General features: G+C 42.3%; 1 protein-coding gene across 4 annotated transcripts in view; it reads right to left on the bottom strand.

Moving 5' to 3' along the window:
* Positions 1 to 17,324, bottom strand: part of LOC124610014 (ran-binding protein 3) — a 306,655-nt gene that overhangs the window by 151,650 nt on the left and 137,681 nt on the right. For all 4 annotated transcript variants that reach the window (XM_047140123.1, XM_047140124.1, XM_047140122.1 and 1 more), the window contains one exon: positions 12,038 to 12,105. The gene's annotated coding sequence lies outside the window, so the exon portion shown is untranslated. The remainder of the gene's footprint in view (positions 1 to 12,037; positions 12,106 to 17,324) is intronic.

Here is a 17,324-nt window from a genome sequence, read left to right as displayed (position 1 = left end):
TATGGGACTTAACATCTATGGTCATCAGTCCCCTAGAACTTAGAACTACTTAAACCTAACTAACCTAAGGACGTCACACAACACCCAGTCATCACGAGGCAGAGAAAATCCCTGACCCCGCCGGGAATCGAACCCAGGAACCCGGGCGTGGGAAGCGAGAACGCTACCGCAAGACCACGAGCTGCGGACCAGCATATTTCCACAAATGAAACGTTGTGACACGCTGTTTCAAGCTCAACGTGATACAATGGCAAAAAATAGAATAAAAAGGGCCTTAACATGCCTAAAACTTAAAAATAACTATCTTAACTATGTAAAAGGGCGAAGACTGCAAATATTTCCAGCAATTTTTTTTCTGTTTTAAGATACAAATCATAAGCCAGTAATAGTGCTTCTTGGAGTCTACATTCCTGTTCAACACCCGGGCACCTGCAGGTGCTGAAAACCCCAGGCTGGTAGCGAGAATATCAACCGAGCGCACGATTACCGACACCAGGTACATCTCTGATGGGTCACCGAGGGTCATCGTAGTATTCAGAGTGGCCCCGAGGACACTCCAGCGGCCAACTACAGACGAAACTTTCGCACTGATTAAGGCCGCCGCCTTCCAACCGGAAACCCGTCGTGGCGCCAACGTCGCTAACACCATCACCTGGCCGAGCAGACGCTCAGCTGACTAAACATACGTCAGCTAGAATCCAACAAGCAGCTGGATGAAACGTCGACCGAGGCTGGTGCGGGGAGCAACGAATTTTATAAAAAGCGAATAACTGACTGTATTTTAATAATGTTTTACTAGGGTCCAAAATACTTCACAGATTGCCAGCAGCCATTCTGACCTCACACTGGGGTCTCCGCTCGGCCTCCCTGCAATGTTAACCTTTCATTTCATTATATGCACATACTTGTCGTTTATGTGTGTCAAGTGTATAAATTTGTGGAAGTATATAAATAAATTCTTACAAATTCACTGACCTACAGATTTCGTTTTATATAACCAACAAATCCTTCTGTAGTTGGGAGAGTACGGGAACCAGCAGAAAAATGCTCCTTTCGGTGCACAAAAAGGCGTATATGTTCCCCTTTAAAAGACTCTGACAGTAGAACGGGGGAACCAGCTGCCTCAATTCTCTTTCCAGCTACCTCACCAAATATTTTGGCATACGAACATATTTTCCCTTTTGTACTGTAAGGGAGTGGCAGTGTGTGAAGTGGAAGAGAGAGGGAGCAGACAGTAGCAGTCGAGGGGGGAGAGGGGAGGGAGGAAGAGGGGGAGGGAGGAAGAGGGGGAGGGGGAGGGAGAGGGGAGGGGAGGGAGGAGGGGGAGAGGGAGGGAGGGAGAGAGAGAGAGAGAGAGAGAGAGAGAGAGAGAGAGAGAGAGAGAGAGAGAGGTGGTGGTGGTGGTGGTGGTGGTGGGAGAGAGGCAGTAGTTGTGAAAGAGAGAAACGAATGAAGAGAACAGCAGTGGAAACCCAGGAGAAATTACATATCGATGGTCAGTAAGAGAGAGTGTCAGTGAAAGAGAAAGACAGGTTGGTTCAAATGGCTCTGAGCACTATGGGACTGTCTGTGGTCATCAGTTCCCTAGAACTTAGAACTACTTAAACCTAACTAACCTAAGGACATCACACGCATCCATTCCCGAGGCAGGATTCGAACCTGCGACCGTAGCAGTCGCGCGGTTCCGGACTGAGCGCCTAGAACCGCTAGACCACCGCGGCAGGCAGAAAGACAGGTGCGTGGAGATAAAAACAGTCGGGCCAAATGAGAAAGGGGGGGGGGGGGATCTGGATTCTCGCAGATCGGCGAACTGTAACACATAGGTATAAGAGAGAGCGCATTTTGCACCGAAATTTCAAACACTTGGGTATGGGGGGAAACTTAAGTTGTACACCCAAGAATTTTTAAGCTGCAGAGGTATGGTGGAGAAAATGGCAGTGGGAAAGAAAGACAAGATAAGACAGTGTAAGTGAGAGGACACACCGGTAGTGGGATAGTAGCGAAAATCAACGCGAGAAAAAGGACACAGTGGGAGAGACATATAAATCAGAAGCGACGGTGGGACTGAGATGCTGAGTATGAAAGCTCAACTACAAAGAGGAACTGGGTGAAAGAATTTAGAATGTTCCGTGTTGAAAGAGCACGAATAAGTTCGCATGCCACAATTTTAGATGAGTAAGGCGGAATGAAGACTGTGGCAAGTGGTTCCCCACTTTTGTGTGAGAGAGTTATAAAGAGGAACATATTCACCTTATGGTGCTCAGACAGGTGCATTTTTCAGCTTGTGTCTATATGACCAAGGACCCTTCTTGGAAACAGAATTCACCTGCACTTTTTACTAATCGCTAAGAACCCTTCGCTACTCCAGCAATGAATTATTGCGAGCCGGACTTAAACAATTTCAATATTTCGGCTTTCTTTGTGTCATGTTTCGTTTCGGTACAAGCACGATGACCAAGCGACGGAATATATGATTTCGATCCGTTCAGTGGCTTGACGTAAGGCTAAAATTTCTTAGGATTTTTATCCCCGATCATGTAGCAACATTTTAGTTTCTAATTCACTGAACGCTCCTCTCATTGCTCTCCGTACGTTTATTTTCGGCTTCGTTCGGCTTTTGTTTGTCAATTCGGCTTTGATTTCGCTTAAACCCGCGATGAAACACTCTTTATTGACGTAGCAGCTTTCTTAACACAGCTGCTGAACCGGACATTTCCCATTCCTCACAACCTTGCTCGATACATACTGGCCTACGGCATATAATGACTGGTGAGCGGATTCAAAACAAGGTATATTAAAGAGAGCAATAAAAAGATTCAGTTTTGAATAATTTTCGAGGAAGCTCTGCACTTATAATTTGAAACAACCATTCGTATCTAATTCCCCAATGCAGCGAGGTCCTGATGGACGTTATTCGGCGAACACGAGAGAACGAGTCACAGGTCTGAAAAATGGGGTCGCTCCGCTAGAACTGTGAACAGGGTTGTAATTACAAGGGACCAGAGATGTCAAACGCAGAGGATGTTTCGAGGAAATTTTCGATTTGTTCTCCGTTGTGAATCGAAGCAGCGGGCCTGGGCCCGGGCTCCCGCGGCGGCCTGGCCGGCGGATTTCCCTCGCGGCCGCGCCTGATTAGTGGTCAGGGCCGGACCGCGCTGTACGTCGGCTGCCCCGCGCTCACCGCTACACCCTCACACCGCCTACCCTAACACCAGACAGCCATCTGCGCCACATGCGCCGCCTATCCTACTCTTCCTTCAGCTACAAGTCCAAAAAGCTTAATAAATCGAATACAACGTCTCAATAACACATAATAGCAGAAAAGCCACGGGCAGGGTCATCGCAACTACCGAACAGTTAAAAATAAATAAATACAAAACAGTACAGGAAGACTGCGTATGTTGATAGTCACTGTCTTCGACATAACGAGTAAAGACTTCATTTATTAAGTCTCCATCTAGATGTGTCCTTCAGACATCAGCAACACTTCAACACAACACAGATGGTCATTAATTGTCCACTTTTGATATGCAGGGTAAATCACCTAAAACTTGCAAGCAAATATTGCGGAAATGGAAAGTGCTATTGATGAGCGGTTTTCGCAGAATGGATCTGTAGTCGGGGGCTTTTGCTGTTATGCAAAAAATGGCTCTGAGCACTATGGGACTTAACATCTGTGGTCATCAGTCCCCTAGAACTTAGAACTACTTACACCTAACTAACCTAAGGACGTCCCACACATCCATGCCCGAGGCAGGATTCGAACCTGCGACCGTAGCGGTCGCGCGTTTCCAGACTGTAGCGCCCAGAACCGCTCGGCCACTCCGGCCGGCCGACGATGACGTAACACCTGATGAAGCCAAGGGGGACTGTCAACAGACCAATATTTCATGTTTCAGCGGTATGACTGGTAAATGTGGCTTCATCACGAAACAAGGTAGGTGATATTTCAAAATGATGGAGCACAGCAATCATTCTTGAACGAACTGTGACAGAAGCTTGAACAAAGGGGACTGATGCACTAGGGGAGGCTTTGATACTATGAAATAGTGCATTGATAATGGTTAGGCACTAGCCGAAATCTAGATATGCTTAATAAAACCTGAAAGGAAAGGACGACTGATTGCTGAGCTCCATCATTTCGAAAGCCATATCATAGTTGTTGAGTGCATCCATATTCCTAGTGGAAGGTAACTTGATGAAGGTACATGATATATCTGGAGTATCTTGTCTTAACGTCCATGTACGTAAGTTGAAACAACTCTCATAATCGTTTCGATGCAGCTCTTGATGGGGAGAGATGTGACAGGGATGGAGCCGGCCGAAGTGGCCGAGCGGATCTAGGCGCTTCAGCCTGGAACCGCGCGACCGCTACGATCGCAGGTTCGAATCCTGCCTCGGGCATGGATGTGTGTGATGTCCTTAGGTTAGTTAGGTTTAATAGTTCTAAGTTCTAGGGGACTGATGACCTCAGATGTTAAGTCCCATAGTGCTCAGAGCCATTTGAACAGGGGTGGAACCTATGTCGATTGAGAGTGGGTAGGGCACTTACCTGACTAACACCACTTGCTCTTGCGATTGCTGACGTGCGGATCAACTGCAACAGCAGTACAAAAATTAATTTACCTCTCTTCTGTTGCCACTGGTTTCCCTCTGTTTCGTTGTCTAGGTGTTGCATTACCACTTTCACGTAACTGGTTGAAGATCTTTACAAACAACTGGCGAGATGGTTGACATCTATTGGGATATACTGCCGCACACAACGTACAAGAACGAAATACATTCTTCCTAAATTCTCCATACAGCACGAGCATGCTTAGGTAAATCCCATCGTCCGTGTAAAACAGTATACAGAAAAAAAATAGATTAACAGGGCACGAAAATGACGTACACGCAGGACCAGAAATACCCTTTCGTACGAGTGGAAAGGTCAATGAAAGGAAAATCTTCTGAGGCAAGTGCCGGTATATCTCGCAGACTGAGAAGTATGTGCGTTAGCACTTGGTACGTTTTATAGGGAAAGTATGATCGGACTTGTGGGAATAAGTCGAAACAGAAATACATATGAGCAGAACTAAAAATCAAATTTTTTTTTTTTTTTTTTTTTTTTTTTTTTTTTTTTTTTTTTTTTTGGAGGGGGGGGGGGGGGGTGAGGAGTGGCTGGGGATATTGGGGTATCCTTTTAATTCTCTATCGAATATGCCGTTGAAATGGCCCATTCTCATGCAGAATGCCGTTCCGTTACTACGAGAAATCGCAGGACCACATATATTATATTATGATGATTATTATTATTATTTAGTTGAGGGGGCACTCGACATCGTAGTCATCAGCGCCCTGACGAAAAGTCAACATGAAATCGCACGTGTGGGAACGAAGTCTGTCCCCATATGCGGAGCAGTTCATAACGTACTAAAGTCTGCCGCCCTTCCCTACCAGTTTAGGAATGAGGCCTGACAGTTCACAAAATTTCACCACTTTGTTAAAACTGGTATCGGCATCTGCGAGGATGGTGGGCAGATCTCCAGAGAGACCGAGTGCTGCCCTAATATCAGTATACAGGGCACACGTAGATACAACATGCTGAACTGAAGGCGGCACGCCACAAACTTCACAGAATGGTGGATCCTCCCGTCAGAGGAGGAAGCCACGTGTGAAAGGGCTATGCCCGATGCGCAGTCTGGTACGCAAAACCTCCTTCCAGCGGCGAGGCTGACACGAAGTCCGGCAAGTCTTTGTGGTCGATTTGAGCGACCGCAGTTTGTTGTCTGACACCTGCAACCATTCAGTCTCCCATTGACGCAGGATGCATCTGTCAGAAAATGAGATAATGCCGTGCAACGGAATGGGACACTGATGGACAGCACCATCCCAGCATGCTTCCTCGGCAGCTTTGTCAGCCATGTCGTTACCCTGTATCCCAACGTCGCATGGTACCCAGCAAAAGATCACCGTCTTGCCACGGCATTGGAGCCGCTGTTGAGGAGTCATGGATGATCTGAATCACCGGGTCTACCGGATACATTTGGTGAAGTGCTAGCAGTACACTAATAGAGTCGGAAAAGACAAGAAAACTCGTATGGTGATGTCTCCCATGTATTATAGTGCTATAAAATTCTAGAATATATTTCATGCTTGTTTGTGGAGACAGAACAGATCCTCTGCAAGAACCTCAGATTACGCAGACAACGAACCAACGAAAGTAACATTTTTCTGTTTATTTAGGAAATAGATAGCGGAACCAGTATCTCGTTCTCAATGGGGAGACAACGTTAGAAGCGGTGTATCTCAAAAAGTAAGTGTTTATACTAGTGTTCCTTACGTACTTTATTTCCATAAAACTGTAATGGAAATACACAAACATGCGGAGTTTCCCGATGCCCATTTCACGGAAAGACTAGCATACAGTCATGGCTGTATCGTTGGACGTTTGTTTCAGGAGTGATTATCATAACGAATGTGCCCCGAATGGACTATGATTGAAGCAATGTATGACGTATTAACGAGAAAGTGTCATCTAAGCCTTCAATTTGCGACTGAGGGAGGTCTAGAACGGCGAGTACACAGAAAGTGAAGCAGATAATTCTTCTTGCAGTTGACGAAGATCCTGCTGTCACTGCAAGCAGTTGTAACATGACTGGCGAGTATTATTTGATAACCTTTTGCATCTATACCGTTTTCAGCGTGTGCGGCTACTATTAAGAGTTGATTTTTCTTGCATAGGTACGCTTCTGCTAAGGCTTTCTTCAATAATCTGTCAGTCATTTTAGTAAAATAGTGTGATGCGTTGTTTCGACGTAATCAGATAGTAAATCTGAAAAATCAACAAGTGTGGACTGACGTCATAAAACCAACAAACTGAGGAAGATGAACTACCTCGAAATAATGGCAATTAATAAACATATATCCACTTGCCCAAGCTTTGTACTGAATGACCACAGTTCCATTACTCGCCACTTCTAACTGCAGATGCTCCTAATAATTTTATCCACACCACTACGTAAATAATCCCTCCTAATGATACGCCACCTTTTTCCTTGACTTCAATTTCTGTGGTTTCACTTGCCCTGTTAAAAAATTTTCCTTTCTATAATTACCGTTGTTTTACTTAGCTGTTCAGACTCACATGCTGTATTGTACCTGCTTGTAACATTGGACATGTTAAGGACAAGATTCTCATGTTTAGTCAACGCCTTGGAACAAGTCACCAAAGTGCACCACTGTCAACTTACTATTCTTCTCACAACAGTTGTTGGAATTTGTCATGTAATTCATTATTTAATGTGCCACATGTTTTATCTAAGGTAGTTTTACATCGCTATTTTCCTGAAATAATTCCTCTCGTTTTAGTCTTCAAACATGAACAACTGTCATCTTTGGTAACAAACCGAGATACTCTGTAGATGAACTATTTTAAAATATTCACCTCCGCCGCATCAATTCTCAAAATTTCGTTATGAATACTGCCCTTCAAGCCTTCTAAAGTTATTCGGTTACTTGCGTACACTTTTCCTTTCAGACTGCCCCACAAATAAGAGGCTCAAGTGGTTAGGCCCGGCGAAAACGGCAGCCACAATCCTTTGGTGACAGTCCTTTATTCTGCGAATCTTTCATGAATTCGTGAGACTGACTGGCGTGAGGTGTGGGAGGTCGCCCCACCCTGCTGAAAGGCAGCATACGTACGTCCACTGGGGGGGTCAACTGCGCGTAAAACTCCTCGAAGATTCTCATACACACAACAGTGTTTACCGGTGTTTGCAAAAAATACGGACCCACAACCCGACTTGCTGACACGGCACACAATACTCCAATTTTTTCGATGCGCAAAGGTTCCTCATTAAACGTGTAGGGATTGATTGTGACCAGTATCTAGTGTACTGGGGGTTTACATGTCCTGTCAAATGGAACCAAACTTCCATCACCCATGAAATACAGCAACTTATCCAAAATTCCACTCTCATTGTTTCACATAACCACGTACAGTAATTCACACATTGTGCCTTATCTTTCTCCTTAAGTTCTTGGTCATATGATAACAAAACCCAAACGGAACGTTCACTTCTTACGAAAATTTACGTGTCGGCTTCAAAGGGACTCTTCTGGATCATTCGTGTCCGAATATCCGCGATCAAAGCTCGTTTCTTTTAGCGTTTGCGCCACTTTGACATCATACCCTGTATACTGCACTTTGCTGGTATGGAAGCGTTAGGAAAACTTCTTAGCAAAAATGTCCAGCGTTTCCCCAAATGAAGCGGCGGACACGTACGCCTCCACTATTGCGATTCTTTCTTGAAGAGGGTACACTCACTGAGGTATTTACTTCACACATCTTGACCATTAACGCCCCAGGTGCGGTCTCACAGACCGCTAGCGTTTATTGTTACTTTGTTGCTAATGCATACGGGTGGGGCAGAAGATCATGGTGTTGTCTGGTTTTTCTGTCCTGGAGCTGCCGTGGTTTCCCTTGTTGGCAGCGACTTGAGGGTGATTTGGGCCGATATTATTACTACCATTTTCGTGCTAGCAGTTTCCACCGCACCAGGGGTTGCGTTGTCTTCAGCGACCAGGTCTTCGTCTACTGTTCGTTTTACAGACCCGACTTTGAGGATACTGTTTTTAAGCGGTTGGAGCGCAGTTTAGGAAGTGATATTGGATCAGATAGTGATAAGGGAATCAAAAGTGAGCATAATTCAGAATCGGAACAGTCTGAAAGTGAAGATGAATTTGTTTTGCTACCTGTGAATTCCTTGAATGAAATAAATGGTTAAAAGTGATGAAGACGGAAGTGTCGAGACTGAGTCTCTAGCTAAAGGTTCTGCTAGAAATATATTTGGTCGAAACAAATATTGCTTGTCGTCGAAGCCTCTTCTCAAGCAATTTCGTGTTCGGCAAAGTAACATCATTCGTTTGAAAACAGCGCGACCCGCTGCTCAAGTAGGTAATAAGCCAGATCCTCTTACCATTTGGAATTTGCTTATGGCCGCTAATAATTTGCATATCGTATTGAAATGCACTAACGTAAAAATAAACGACAGGTCTGAGAATATCCACACATTTGGTATGAAGCTGATTTATGTGAACTAACAGCAACTAACAGCATTTTTCGTGCATCCATTCGCCGTGTTTTAAGTGTAGCAGAACAAAGAGCAGAAGTCGTCGTACAACTGAAAAAACGCAAAACATCTTCCACATGTGAGCCCAAAAAGAAGAGGAAGAGGCCTTATATTTGCCATTAATGAAAGGAGACAATCTGCCTTGAATACTCGGCAAAAATTTGGAGCGGGTGCAAAAAAACACTTCTGAGAATGAAATTAAAAACCTACGAAATACTTGTGAAATTTTTATTTTTTAAAATATTTTAGAGTAGTTTCTTATGTTTTTATTATCACGTGTGTAATAAACAATAAAAATATAGCAAAGACTAAATTTTAAAGTGCAAGGTATTTGATTTTTTATATGAAGTACTGTTATATTCATTTTGTGCCGTTTTCTGTTTCGTAAAAACAAACTTTAAGATTTATCTGAATATTTTTTGTGTAGTATTACTCTAACCTTTTACATTAAAAACTAAATTTTTTCACTGAAATTACTGAATGAAATTTTTATGACTATTTGAATATAGCGGTCTGTCAGACAGCATCCTGACAAATAAATGACGTGGGAAGTTAAGGGTTAACGAAGTCGCTATGGCTTTCGTAGCTATAATACAAATAGTGGTAATACAAAACGTAGTTGCAACTGCTTGTAAACAATAGATGACAATTAGCGGATGACAATAAGCAGTCTAGTACTCAGGGTCGGGTTTTCGTGGTACAGAATGTGGACCGCCCGAAAAATTGTAATCCCACCAGTTTGCAGATGAGAACTATGGAAAACATTGTCACTTTAGTTACCATCCTCAAAGATCCTGCAGCGAAAGAGTTCTCTCATACCTAGTCCCTGTATACCAGTGATCCTGACTGATTTCGCCACTCATTTTAAGCGACTTCATTTCCCATCAAGATTTCCTTGGCAATAACAATAAACAAGGGCCAAGGTGATAGAGACAGAGGGGAGGGGGGACGACAATGGGCAGAGAGGAGAGGGAATAAACACGAAGGGGAGAGAGGAGCAGACGGAGGAGGTGGAAAGAGATCGACAGAAAGTGGGTAGGAAAGGAGATTAGGACGTATATGCAATTTCTATGGATATTTTGCAATTGCAAAGCATTGCCGGGTTCTCCAGTAATGTATAAAATATTCTACCAGTAATCAACGGAGCAGATTAATGCTGAAGCACGGAATCAAGAAAGATTCTCGATTGATATTTGGGAGGGAATAGTTGGTGATTTTGTTTAGCTTTGTGTTCTTCCGCCAACTGGCGAAATTACTTTGCTTTTTCTGATTATAGTTTACCTGATTTAGATTTTTCTTCAGCAGTATGACGAAAAAGGTGGTTCGTGTTCGATGAAACTAATACCCATTTCTGTGTTAACCCCTTCGGCTCCTAAATGACATGTTCATGAAAGATTCATCGGAGTAGGTAGATGAATTTCCTAGTTTCCACATTCTCCGAATCTAAATCCATTAATCTTTTGGGGCATTTGTGACACTCTGAGTGCTGCAAATTAGGTCAAAAATGCAGTGTGTCTTCTTGCCATTATTGTGGAAGACAGCAACACTATGCGCAATATACCGTGGGGTACATCAGCACATCCGGGATTAATTGCGAAGGCAAGCTGACGCACATGTCACTGTTAACAGGAGACTTTTTAAACATTTCCCGCAAGAATGTTTCATGTGGAATGCTAGAACGTTCTGCGCGTGTGTGTTTCCCTTGACTGATGGGTTATGAGGGGCTGTAGAAAAAGAAAGTAGGCCTACTGACATGGAAATAAAGCGTTTCCATATCCACGTTAACGAAAGTATTTTCTTTTGTTATGAGCAAGAAATGTGTCCTGAAACTTTTGCCGTCCATGTTGTTATACACTATACATAAATGACCTGGCACACAACGTTTTTACCACATTAAGACAACGAGTTGCGTGCTAGGTGGTCACATCATTACAAAATTTCTACACAAAGTTGGTGCTAAGACTGTCGGCTAACATACATAGATAATTGTTATGTTATGGGTTTATATGGACAAAAAGCCGCGATACCATGGGTTTATATGGACAAAAAGCCGCGATACCCTTTGACCAAACGATCGTTTGTTAATTAGTGAAATCACTAATGAGCTTGAAGTGCCTATTGGAGTACCTATTCAGAGTAATTTATGGAGGTCAACCATATAAATCTAATCGTGCGGAATGTAGATGTCTTGCAGATTTATCGGAAAGAATCATAAGGAAGGAAGCACACAAAGGAGTTCACTAACAAAACTATTGTTCGACAAATTTTTGAGTACCATTACCAACCAGCAGAAGAAGAAAAGAAGATTCCACGAAGAGACGCTAAAAGAAATGTTAGAAACGGACGTTGCTTTTAGAATTGCTTTCGTGTATCATATGGCCGTACTTTCCATTGCTTTTTGCTGGAGCATTTGTGGATGTAGTGGCTTCTCGTTTATAAGTTTGTGAATGAGTCCATCAAAATCAGTTTTCTCCGAAGACCTTTTCACGTACAATAAGAGAGAGAGAGAGAGAGAGAGAGAGAGAGAGAGAGAGAGAGAGAGAGAGAGAGAGGGGGGGGGGGGAGGGAGAACTAAGATCTGGTCTTTTCACTGTGATGCTCATCTGGAGAATTGACTATTTATCCGGCACCCGTACGATTTAACGGCAAGAAACCGTAGTATCTTGGTGTCCCTGGTCACACTGTTTAACACCTTTATGGTGTAACGTCCAAATAAATGGGGCAACAAGACACTAGTTTTGAACTCTCCCATCGTTCTAATGAGGTGATACATCAGACTGTTGATTGTGGAACCTCCAGGGTTTCCAGAACATGCCTTTTTTTTTAATTTTCATTCAATTGATCAATGTGACAATGACAACGACACCGCGTCCAGTGTAACAGTACTTACAGAAATAAAAAAGCGTAGAGCACAAATTACTCACCGTTCCGTAATACTTCACTGATTTGTTCCTTGGTGTTATGAAACTTCTGCACAAAGATGTTACCAGAACTGCAAAAGAAAAATAAGGATAGTTTTAGCATATACAACACAGCCAGTTAGTGATCAGAAAAAGTTGAGACGGACAGGCACAAGACGGTTCTTAAAACATTTACTGATATTCCTCGTACCAAAACTAAGGCTCAAAGCATTTCTTCTGAAACGCTGACGCGTCATCAGAATTTAATGTAGGAATAACAAGACTAACAGTCAGGGCAAAGAGGCGTTATTAACCTTTCAACACAGGCGCTTCCTGATTGGCGAGCGCAGGAAGCATTCAGGCAACCTTAAAAGCCTTCACAAGGAAAATAGCACCGGAGCTACCAGGAAAACATGCACAGCTCCCTGTGAGGCAGCCGTCTACCAGACGACAGAATCTGTAAGGGAGCCGTCGGGCGAGCCGGCAAGTAAGCTTACAGCGAATCTTATGCCAGCTTGGACGACTATGTCGCGACAGTCCACTAGGCCGGGCTTAGGACTGGCTAATCACGTAGAATAGAGGCATATTGAATTTTTTCCATAACACTGTTGCAGCAAATGATTAAACCTTTTGTTGTATTTTATGAATTTTAATTTCTCATTCAGAAAGCCAGAGGTTTTAAAACTCATCTTAAAGCCCCAAGTCAAGACGCAATAACTTATCTGAGCATTACGTGTTCTCACATCTCGCCATATAAGGGTACATCATTGTCGAACATGATCGTCCTGGTGGTCCAGGTGTTATGGTGTGACGAGGCATAATATTACATTGGTGTATTGACCTCCAAATCTTTAAACACGGTACTCTCACTTGTCAACGTTATTGTGACGCTGTACTCTTAACACAGTCGCTTTTTGCTGCTCGAGGTCGAAGAATGAGACGAACTTTATAGCATCATTCTCGAAAATGTGACTTACCTTTCATTCTCTCTCCAAGACAAGAGAGCGGGCGCGTATGGAACTTTGTTCTTTTGAGCCTTGCGAAAGCTGACAGTTGTGCAAGGTTAACCCTAATTAGGCTATAAACTCAAACAAGTCTGAACAATGCCAAAGAAACAAACGAAACGCCGCCTTTCCTCACAGAATGCGACAACAGTCTACCACAGAACCAAACAATAGAGGCTAAACATACGACCTTTCGAGTTTCAACATGCTGTAACAATATGTCGCTCACACAAACGATATGCCGTGTCCCTCTCAGCTAGTGGATCACATAACTGATCGGGTCTGCGTGGTTGAAGTGACGGATCAAATTTGTTTTATGGCAGAAAAGGGAGCTAAGTCCTGCTGCAACTAAAAATAGACATACAAAATAAACAAAATTTGATACTAAAATAGACGTACCAAATAAACAATTCGAGGAGAAGTGGCAAGTGTTGTATAATTGTTGCAAAGTGCAGTATTCTGGAGAACTTCCATTATTCGTAAGTAGACGATACATTAAGCCTCCGTTACTCGCGTGATCGTTCTTGACACGATTACTTGCGCGAATTACAGGTATCATCCACAACATAAACGGTGTATTTGGCCACTTTCATAGGTATATATGAATTATTTTAGAAGTGTTTTATTTAAATCTAAATGTAACACATTTAATACACAAATACAGTAAGGTATACACTCGGTTTTGGCCGGCCGGTGTGGCCGTGCGTTTCTAGGCGCTTCAGTCTGGAACCGCGTGACCGCTACGGTCGCAGGTTCGAATCCTGCCTCGGGCATGGATGTGTGTTATGTCCTTAGGTTAGTTAGGTTTAAGTAGTTCTAAGTTCTAGGGGACTGATGACCTCAGATGTTAAGTCCCATAGTGCTGAGAGCCATTTGAAACACTCGGTGTTGAACATTTTTGGCAACTGTTCTTCGTGAATAGCTCCACTACCTCTAGACAGCAGCCGAACACCTATCAAACCTGACGCATCTCAAGTGCAACCTGAATCGATTTTCACTGATGCATAAGGTAGCATCATTCAAGTCCGTTGCCCAGTGAGTTGTCCCACAACTTGGGTGAACTCTTTCTAGAAAGTCTCAGAGATCCACACAGATAGCAGAAACCATCTCTGACATCTGTTTCTTAAGCAACCCTTTCCCTCGAAAAGTTACCACGAACTTCATTGCGGTAAATACTACTACTACCTACTGCAGTAAATTTCATCCAAGAATAACGTCGTAATATCTGTCTCTGACGTTGTTATACGAGCTTTATTTTTTGGTCCACCTAAACGCGTAATATTACAAGATTTTGTTCTAACATTGGTAGGATATTTACTTTTCCTCCATTTGGCTATTACATCGTTTGTTGAAAAAAATAAGACCTCTTCAATTACTTCTTCTGGGATTCAAATACATTATTTTCTGACACTTACTGTTCTGTGCCTAAATCATGACAGCTTTCATAAACACAATCTTCGTTCTTTGAGTCAGTACTACCACTGTCAGATCTTCATCACTCAGCCCATACAACCATTCCAATTTTCGTCTAAGGTGTACTTTTTTTTGGCTTTGATATTTATTCTACAAAATGGAAGTATATGGAGTACTTACTTGTCCTAAGTAAGTATTCTTGGTACAAAGCAAATTAACTGTAATCAGTTTAGAAACCCCTAAAATTACGCACATGAAAGCTGTATTTGATCTAGGAGAGCAATAAAGAAACATTTGAAAGTTGTGTTGAATCTAGGAAAGCAATACAGAAACATACAATTGTCTTGATTCAGAATGTAGTAACAATACTAGTGCAAATGTGTCCTTCAGGCTATGATTCATAAAAAAAAGCAAGTTGTAGACCTGATAGCCATTGATGGCCGAAACTAACGGATGGAGAGTTAACATACATGTAATGAAAATGGCGCGGACTACATCCAACACATTTAGACAAAAAAGACCGGGAAAATCAGTGTGTCATCCGCGAGAGTAACGGGCGAAGGAGGCATGAAATCTCGGCGCAGCGAGAGTCGTTAGAGGCACCAAATTTTATCGAAGTCTCGGCTGCATCCTGTAAAAACGCTGAGGAAAGTGTAGTAACCGCCACGATACATAATCATCTACATAATAAAGGACAGGATTGCAAAAGAAATTTCCCCAGAATAAAAGAACTTGTACAGACTTAAGATATCTTTCTTTGGCCAACTTAACTTTCAGTGGCAGCGCAAATTGTGGAAGTTATGATAGTATGCATGATATGGAGGATGCATTGTGTAAAATAATTACTGAGGATATTTTAGCGAAAATAGAAGTCAGCTAGATGGTATTCAGTTATGACAGACGAGTCTTCTAATATATTTTTGAACATTGTGTGGCCCATCGATTAGTTCTAGCAAACAGTCAAGCAGCTGAATACTGTTTGGAGCTTTTATTAAACTTTCAAGATATTCTGAACAGAATTTGTAGCTACTCTGAACAGTCACCAAAGAATTCGAAAGCATTAAAAGATATGCAAGAAATAGTTAATAGACCACGGAAAAATTTATTATAGTAGCTTGCTCTCATGGGGAGAGACGGTGAATTCACAGTATGAACATTGGAATTCTTTGGTATCTGTGGTGGAAAAAGATCAGTAGCTGCTGGCTTGCTAAAAAATGTAAAGCGTCTTAAATTTTTGTCAGTATCGTCTTTATGAAAGATGTCATGTTTCTTGTTAACAAACTGTGTTTGGCATTTCAAAAGTCAAATTTAAATCATAGAGCATACAAATTTGCTTGAAAGCAGGAATACATGGGCTTGAGGACCTTAAACTGAAATCTGGTCCTATTCACAGCTCTTTTACTGATAAAGATCTCCGAAATGTCAAGAAGATGGGTCTAGTTTCTTGGAAACCTGATACAAGATTCATTGCAGCATAGAAGTGTTATAAAGCACACGGTTTGCAAATTCTTGGATAATCTGCTTATAAATTTAAATGGGAGACTAAGGTGGTTTAGAGAAGATAGAAATTGTAATGTACTGCATCCCAAAAACTACAGAAGAGATGACGAGTATGGCAATAAGCAAATCACAGACATATACACACTAATTTAATTCTGCACATCTATAAATTTAAATTATCTGTTGTTGGAATGCGCATTGTTTACGAAGATGGTGTACAGTAGATTCGTCAGATGAGAAAACAATTCTATCTTATGGATTAAATTATAGAATACGCCACTAGTATTCCCCTGCACACAACTGACTGCGATGGACGGTTTACCTGCATGAACAATATAAAAACACAAATCGGAAATCGTCTTTTGTAGAGAACGTTTGATTCTGAAAAGGCATACATTGTGCGCAGCTTGCATGAAACCCACATATTCAAATGCGATGTGATATGGAATGTGTGGATCTACGTGAGTAAAAGTTAATATAAAAAATAATAAAATTTTATTTCGCTGATTACTGTTAGCTTATTCAATACACATATATTTCACTTTTACAATCATCTTTAATAGTACAATTTATACAATTTTCTACCAGCAGAATTTTGCACAAACTTTTCATATTTTGCACAAATGTAAATTTTGATCTGTGCATTTTTTGTGAACATTATTTTATTTTCTAGCTTAAACGCTTCTCCTACTCCATGTGCGTCTCTTCGGGAGAGTATTTGGTTCTGACTTCATTTTTATGAATGACAAAGCGCGACCGCATCGAACGAGGTGGAGGAACTTTTGAAATGAATGTATAATCAGCGAATGGACTGCCCTGCCAGTTCTCCTGACGTGTGTACCATCGAGAACGTGGGGGATACGGTGGGAAGACGTATTGCAGCACGTCCACATACACCAACCACAACCCAAAAGCCAAAAGTTGTCAACTGTGCAGGGGAGGGGTGTGTGGAACGGCCCATCACGAGACCACCTTTGCTACCATGTAATAAGCATGGGTGCACGTTGGAGAGCATGCACTGCCGTCCGTTGTTGATCACACAACACATTAAGAGCCATGTCCTGTCTTTTGTAATGTCCAGGGGCACCATAACTCGCAGCGACTTTAGTGTAATTATTGCCTTCGAATAAAAGGGTCATTGAGCTAAACTCTAGCATTTCTTTCTATGTATGGTCCCAGTTTCATCGAGCCGTGTTATTTAGCACTGACACATCGTGCACATCTTACTACTTCTCTATCTCTGTAATCCTCCGTTAATCCCAGTTCTTGTATTTTGTTCTTGTGTGAACTGCAATCGGAAAGGCATGTTTCGGGGAACACTGTTTTCATACTGTAACTGTAGCCATCTCGAAATCTCACTTTCGATGACCACCCTCGCAACTTATTTTTTAATC

Source organism: Schistocerca americana, chromosome 1 (genome assembly GCF_021461395.2).
Source record: "Schistocerca americana isolate TAMUIC-IGC-003095 chromosome 1, iqSchAmer2.1, whole genome shotgun sequence".
Classification (NCBI taxonomy): Eukaryota; Metazoa; Arthropoda; class Insecta; order Orthoptera; family Acrididae; genus Schistocerca; species Schistocerca americana.
This window is presented reverse-complemented; position numbering and strand designations above follow the sequence as displayed.